The sequence below is a fragment of the Chrysemys picta genome, chromosome 6, assembly GCF_011386835.1.
Source record: "Chrysemys picta bellii isolate R12L10 chromosome 6, ASM1138683v2, whole genome shotgun sequence".
Lineage (NCBI taxonomy): Eukaryota > Metazoa > Chordata > Testudines > Emydidae > Chrysemys > Chrysemys picta.
Window position 1 is genome coordinate 76,439,705 of NC_088796.1, and position 8,125 is coordinate 76,447,829.

Sequence of the window (8,125 nt, forward strand, 5' to 3'; positions counted from 1 at the left end):
CTGCTGCCATTGAAGTTAATGGTAAAACTCCCATTGCCTTCAGTGGAAGTAAAATTTGGAAAATCACACTTATAAAGTTCCACACTCAAGGAGAGGAATAAATAGCACACATATATAATGGGGAATGTTAATGTCCTATGACATTTCACCCATAGCATTAGAGTAAGTTTATTTGCATTGTGACACCTTAGTATTATTTAATGTTGTTATTTTTATGTAACCAAGCTCTAGATATTGCAGAGAAAATGTGGCATGGCAACGATAGAGAGTGACATGGGAAGTTGTCAATGAATTGATCTCAAACTTCAGGAGTGAGCCACAAAGTGAAAATATTTGGGAATTGCAATTATAAAATAAAAGGCAACTCATGCTCAAGATAGTTTCTACTCTGGTCCCCCACAAAATAAATGCATTTACAAAGCAATCATGGTTGAATTTGGAATTTTGGCTGTTGGTTTATTTAAAAAGCTGTGGGGAAAGCTCCAGTTATTTTTGGGGTATGGCCACCTGGATTGAAATTCACTAAGGACTGAAGTTATAAATTTTATCTTTAAAAAAAAAAAAAAAAACTCAACCCACAAACATCCGAGAGGGAGAAATGTTATTTAAGATGAAGGATAAAGTTGGCAGAACAACAAATGGGTATAAACTGGCCATGAGTAAATTAAAGATGGAAATTAGAAGGTTTCTAACCGCCAGAGAAATGAGGCTCTGGAACAGTCTTGGAACAGGGGTTCGTTTCATATTTATTTGAGGTGGTTTTCATGATATCATCCAGATAGTTTAAATAAACTGTTTGTGTATAAGGTTAACAAGCTGCAACAGTAACAGAACCTGTGTGGGATTATATTAGAGCTAATTTGATCAATTACTTTAAGTTGCAGAGGTCTCTAGATGAGACAGAAGCCAGTGTACACACTTTGGCAGATGAAGAATCAGTGCAGTCAGCACATGCCAGGAAGGTAATGAACATTCTTTCAAACTTCATTTTTCATCCAGCGGAGAGAAGAAGATGACTAATCCCAGTCACTGCTACTCAGAGCAGCCAAAATGATAACTATAAATAATAATAAAAAAAACCCCACAGTTTAAAATGCAATAGAAAAGCATGCCATCATTATTTTGCTTTTAAAATGATGGTGTTGAACCTTAATTTTCATTCAGATTTGCCCTAGAGTGAATTGAGTTTCCTTTATTTTAAACAACTTCTGAATTAAAAGATTCCTGAGCATATTCTTGATATATTGCTTCATAGATTCCAAGGCCAGAAGGGACGATTGTCTGACTATGCTGGAAGGACAGGAGACCCTGTATGTGGTTTAATCAGGCTGAAACTTTATTCTTCAATGTCTGGGAATACCCGGCAGATAAAAGTGTACAGTGCAGGTAATTCCATGGGCTGCTGTCAGCTCTCTCTCTTTACCCATCCTGCTCCCCAGCCAATCCACTGCTGGAACCCTACTATCCCCCTTCAATGAGGGTTAAGGGGGGGTGGTATCAGTCATAGGAGCTCCAAACCCCCATTTCTGTTCCTTTAAAGAATACCTCCTTTAGATCCTTTACCAATCTATTTTATCTGATCACAATATCCCTTCCCTATGGAGTACCTGCACTGGACATTTGCCACAAGGAGGTGCCGGCAATTAGCTTGGCTGCCTCCCCCAATCCCTTGCTGGGTTCCCAGACATCTTTAATATTGGCCACTATATGAACAATTCTGGTGCCTTTTTGTTACGTCCAGATGAGAAATTACCAACGCCCCCCCCCTTTGCCACCTATGAATTTGGCCACCTCCCTATTCATATACCACCTAGCCTTGTGGACCTGACAGGGTTTCACAGTTCCCCACCACACCCTGCGTTGCAACACGTCTGACCAAATAATTTTACATCTAGGAGAAGTTCCAGGATCTGCCCCAGTCCCTCTTAGCTCTGATCATTCAGTGCTCCCCTGGATGCATTCCCAAATCTTTTTCCCCAGTGTGAATAACAATCATAGCTGGTTCCTGTTCACGGTCCACCACAGTGTATAGAAGGGGCATTAGCTGGTCCCATAACATGCCCCTCCTCCCATGCCGGCTCAGGACTGCTTCACCAGACAACCTGGAAGTCTGCTTATGCTCTTAGTAAACAATCCAGTGCCCAAAGACCCACACCACCATTGGCCTGGCCAATCTGTCAGCACCTGGAATGCAAACATAAAGGAAAATTATCACTGATTCCTCACGTGGGGTATCACATACCCTTTGTGTGCTTCAAAATGCCAATGCCCAAATGCCTGAATTGCACTAGCTCCAAAATCCAGGAGGGCCGCTGCTGTTGTGCCCAATCCTGAATGAGTGGGAACAAAGTCCATGTGCTGGAAGCCCCAACCTCATCCGTCCCTGTCTTAAAATTGTAACAAAATGGTAGTTTGGAAGGGGATCACCATGAATCAAGAGAAGTCTATCCCTCCCTGGCCCCATTTCCATGTATGCCCTCACAGCCTCCACAAGGCAGATCATGGGCTTGCTAACCTCCTGTAGAATAATGCATTCACCCCGGCCTCCTTGATCCATCTTTGACCTCCCCCAGTCACTCCACCCAATGCATATCCCTCAATTCCAAAGCCCTGCCAGAAGAGTCCTTACAGGACCCAGGTACTAGTTCTCTGATTCTAAAAGCTCCAAAAAACGCTCCCAGAAATGTCACCCTGAACAAAGCCACCTCCTGTTCACTATGGCTTTAGATCTGCACCAGATCCCTAAGGATATTAACACCGATGGGACAACATGTATCCTCCCTAGGACTGGTGCTTTGAAGTCACCCTACTAGAAACCTCCAAACTAAAACTCCAAAATTATCTTGTCTGCTTAATATGCACTGAGGTCATTATGATCATATAGTCTGAGCTCCTGCATAACACAGGCCATAGAACTTCCTCAAAATAATTCCTAGAGAACATATTTTAGAAAAACATTCAAACTTGTTTTAATAATTGTCAGTGTTGGAGAATCCAGCACAACCCTTGGCAAATGGTTCCAATGATTAATTACTCTGTGTTAAAAATTTACACCTTATTTCTAGTCAGAATATCTCTAGCTTCAACTTCCAGCCATTGGATAACACTGTACCTTTCTCTGCTAGATTGAAGAGCCCACTAAGTTTATTGCCCATATAAGTACTTACAGACTGTAATTAAGTTACACCTTAAGTTCTCTGTTAAGCTAAATAGATTGAGCTTCTTGCATTTGTCCTTTTAAGGTATGTTTTCTAATCCTTTAATTGTTCTTGTGGTTCTTCTCTGAACCTTCTCCAGTTTATCCTCCTTGAATTATGAACAGCAGAACTGGACACAGTATTCCAGGAGTGGTCGTACCAATGCCAAATATAGAGGTAAAATAATGTCTCTACTACTCAAGATTATCCTTTGTATACATCCAAGGACCACATTAGCTTTTTTGGCCACAGCCTCACACTGGGCACTTATGTTCAGCTGATTATCCACCATGACCCACAAATCTTATCCTTTGTTCCTAGATGTATGCATTACATTTAGCCATTTTAAAATGCATATCGTTTTCTTGTGCCCAACTTTTCAATAGATCAAGATCACTCCGTATCAGTGACCTGTTATCTTCAATATTTATCATTCCCCAACTTTTGTGTCATCTGCAAATTTTATCAGTGATTATTTTATGTTTTCTTCTAAGTCATTGATACAAATCTTTAAATAGCTCAGGGTTGAGAACTGAACCCTATAGGACACCACTGGAAACACACCTGGTTGATGATGATTCCCCATTTACAAATACATTTTGAGACCTATCAGTTAGTCCGTTTTTAACCAATATAATGTCTGCCGTGTTAATTTTATATCTTTCTAGGATTTTTTTTTCACAGCATCAAGTCAATTCAAAGAAATTCCCTATAAACATTTTTTTGACTTTCCTATGACAGTTGAACTGTTGCAAAATTCAGGAGGATCAAGTCTGCAATCATCCCATAAGCAAAACTCTCAGAGAAGGGAGTGGGAGTTGTATCTGAAAGAAGATTGTAATGGGCTTGATCCTATATTTGGAGCCTGGTGTTGCAAATCTTATATACACAAAATTCCTGTTGACTGCAACAGGAATTTTTGTTTGCATTAGAACTGCAAGCTTGGGTCACTGGCTGTTGAAACATTTAAAAAAACAAAACAAAATTGTCTACCACAGATATTGAATCTCTTTCAAAACAATTATAGGGAAATAATGTTTGTTAGAATCCAAACATGCTTAAAAATGAGAAATGAGTCTTATGAAAAACATGACAAAATATGCAAAAACGTATTTTACCCATCCAATAATATACTTACATACACAATAATTTAACCTTATCTATACAATAATTGATTGAGTAAAACCCTGAAGACTAAATGTTTTGCATTTTTAAAGAATGTATGTAATAATGTTGCCCTTCTAACAAGAGAGCATTATACATATTTGTTTAATTTCTGAACATAAAGAGAAAACTATTGACAACAAATGCCAATGGAACTGCTAATTGTCTGGAAATGTCTAGCTGGCAAAGTTCAATCCCAGTTTCATTTGTTTTGCCAGTCAGATATTCTATGCCAAATTATTTTAGACACAGAAACCCAATGTACATGTGCAAAATAGCTAGTGAACACTTACATCTGTGAATCCAAATCTGGAATCTATGAAAGCAAATAGGCATTTATGTATTTAAATGCCCAATGTGCATATAATACCCTGATTTATATGTACAATTGCTATAAGTGAGAACTATTGTACATTAAGTTGAGTGTGAAAGTGGGCTTCTACTTCTTTAAAAAGTGACACTTTTGAATTGTTGATTCACTTTATTTATGTAGCACTAAGCTAAAAGTTAACACATTTTAAATGTTTGATCCTCTTTGGTTATAAATCTGATGTCTTTATTGAGTAGAGAAACATGGTCTCTGTTGTGGATTGATGGGAAGATTTTAAAATGATCAAATTATATGGTAATACAATAGAGTATTAAAGTAAAAATTCTCCCTATGCAAGGTTTTGTTGCTCAGAAGTGATCAGTCTTTAAAGCTCTTCAATTTTGAAAATTCTGTAATGTTGTTGTTTGCAACTTGTTTGGTATCTTAGTGGTGCAGCTGCCTTTGCATTGTGTTATTTTTTTAACAGAGATCAAGCTTTTGTTCTGTGCAGAAATCCTTCAGCTCACCAAGCACATTGATTGCTGCTGTGTATATTTTAATCTGCATTTCAAGAGTGAAGATGGTCTTGTTGTAAACTGTATTGTCCTCATCTTCATCCATCACATCTCCCACTGCTTTTTCAATGTGAGCTCCAATAAGTGCCCTTTCATTCCAGTCTACTCTCAGCTCCTCAAAAACTAGCAAATCGTATGCAGCTCTAGTATATTTGGCAGCAGGTGGCCATCAGGCATTCAGCAGATCAGGTCATTAAGATGCTGCAGTGTGGATTCTCTGTTGTCAGAGAGAACAGGGAATTTGGCATTGTATAATCAAAACCCACAGTTGGTGCAACATTTCTCAATTGTCATAGATAGACTTTACTACATTCCAAATAGCAGCTACCCACTGCAATCAAGCAAGTTAATATATTTTGCTAGCACTGTTAAACTATCAACACTTTGGCTAACAGAGATGTCATGAAATGCTGACAGTAGAATGTTTTAATTATCTCAGCACCGGATTTTTTGCATACAGGGAGGAAATAATCCCCTTAGATAGATTTTCCTGAACAGGAGACTAGAAACTCAGCAAGTATCTATAGTATCTTACTGGACACTTAGTATCACTAGATGGTGCAACTGAAGATAGTTTTGCTACTTCTGTTTTATCAGAATATACAGGAGTCCATACTTGAAGAAATGCTTATTGTCAGCTGTAATGCAGTATTTTCAAAGATGCTGAACATAATCCCATTGATTTTCAGTAGATTTAGGCTCTTAAATCACTTTTGAAAATGGGATTTAAGCTCCTTCATCACTGACGTGTATTTGAAAATTTTATCTCTAGTTTCTCTATGAATTATTCTTAGTTGCACCTGCTGCCTACATGTTATACTCATACACACAAATACAGCGGGGGCAGGGGGAGAGATAGAGATTACATGATGCCAAAATATTACAGTTTCCACTTGCAAAGTTTCTACTGACTGTTATTTTGGTGTATGGGGGACTTATCAGCAAGTCACTTAACCACTGGGTGCCTTAGTTTGCTGTCTCTCAAATGTGTATTATCATATCTGCCTTATGAGGGTTATTGTGAGTTTTAATAAAGAACAGGGAATGAAGATCTTTGTATGCTATTGGTCCAATTAGTAGTTTGTAAAATGTGTTTTTATGTGGACTGTGGCCACATATGTTGGCTCAAACAATATCTGATGCTCATTACGACATTCCAGTGTTTGTGATATCTGCTGAGACTAAACTGTTTTTGATGAATCACTAAAGTTGTTTCTGTGTTTTTGTTCATCTGTTAGGACATCAATATGGGGCAGAGTTAAGGTTATTTGGTATTGCACAGACAGTACATTCTAATACATGGCTGTATGTTAACTGTGGTATCAGAACCAAGTAGTTAAATTTAGTGGTTAGGTACTATGTATTATTTTTTAATTATATGTGTAATGTTCTATGTTCTCTGGATGAGCACTTGGTAACTTTTATTATTACCTAGCAAAGTTTGTGTAATTATTATTATATAGTGTGACAGGGTCGGGCCAGATCGCTACAGGAGAGTGATAGAAGGCAGATATATTAGCCTCAGATTAAGCAGGTCCCTTTTCCCTGGGTAAAGTAATGGGTGGTTCCAGAACAATCAGGAACTTGCTGGAACCAATTAAGGCAGGCAGGCTAATTAGGACACTTGGAGCCAATTAAGAAGCTGCTAGACTCAATTAAGACAGGCAGGCTAATCAGGGCACCTGGTTTAAAAAGGACATCACTTCAGTCAGTGAGGGACATGCAAGGAGCTAGAATGAGAGGGTGTGCTGCTGGAGGACTGAGGAGTATAAATGCTATCTGGCACCAGGAGGAAGGTCCTGTGGTGAGGATAAAGAAGGTGTTGGGAGGCCATGGGGAAGTAGTCCAGGGAGTTGTAGCTGTCACACAGGTGTTACATGAAACACTGTAGACAGCTGTGATCCACAGGACCCTGAGCTGGAACCTAGAGTAGAGGGCGGGCCCGGGTTCCCCTTATCCCCCCAACTCCCTATTGGATACAGAAGGAATTGACCTGGACTGGGGGTCCCACCAGAGGGGAAGGTCCCTGGCCTGTCCCCTTACCCACTAGGTGGATCAGCAGAGACTGTGGGGATTGTTCTCCTTCCTTTTCCCCATTCTGGCCAGTGATGAGGTTAGCTGAGTGAACAGCAGGTTTGAGCCACTAGCAAAAGTGGCCAAACTGAGGGCTGCCATGAATCTCTGAGGTGAGCAAATCCGCCAATAAGGGCAGGACCCACCATGGCAGAGGAGGAACTTCATCACAATAGTTATAGCATTAAAAGTTTGCGTTGCCATTATTGGTAAAAGAAATATCCTAGCAGACTATTTGCTGTGTCTTAAAAGTAATGAAGCATTCAAATCACATGTGGAAATAAAGGTAGAATGAGTCCCATGACATTTGTTACTGCTCTTGGAGATTAAGAAGCTTCTTAGTGAGTCAGCCAGACAGTGGCAACAGATGGTTCTCACATAATCATAAATTATTATTTTGATTATCACTATCATGGCAGTGATTTATTACAATTTGCCATCATGAATAATGTCAACAACATATTCAAATATAATAAATATGATCCAGAATGGAATCTAGGGCCACTGCCATTTACACCTAAAAGAAGAAAAACTGAAGCTGGTTAGACAAATTATTCTAAAACTAATACAACAAAGTCAAAACCACACACCTACAACATCCCCGTAAGTGGAAACAAAGCCAAATGGTCCTTGAATATCTCAGGTAACAACCACAAAGTCACATTAACAGATGGACCATTGTCAATAAGCCATTTGTTACTCAGTAGGCATTTCCTGACTCTCATAAAAGCATAATGAAATGCAGCAAGACTGAGCATAAAAATATAGTACTGGTTACAAAGCAAATGCTAGCTTCCCCGATATCA

The 8,125-nt window shown here is 39.2% G+C and overlaps 1 long non-coding RNA gene across 1 annotated transcript; it reads left to right on the plus strand.

The window, feature by feature from the left end:
* Nucleotides 1-883: 883 nt before the first annotated feature.
* LOC135984339 (uncharacterized) lies at nt 884-6,454 on the plus strand. Its single transcript, XR_010602275.1, has 3 exons — nt 884-962; nt 1,256-1,386; nt 3,298-6,454. It is a non-coding gene; the product is annotated as an uncharacterized LOC135984339 (long non-coding RNA).
* The last annotated feature ends 1,671 nt before the right edge of the window (nt 6,455-8,125 follow it).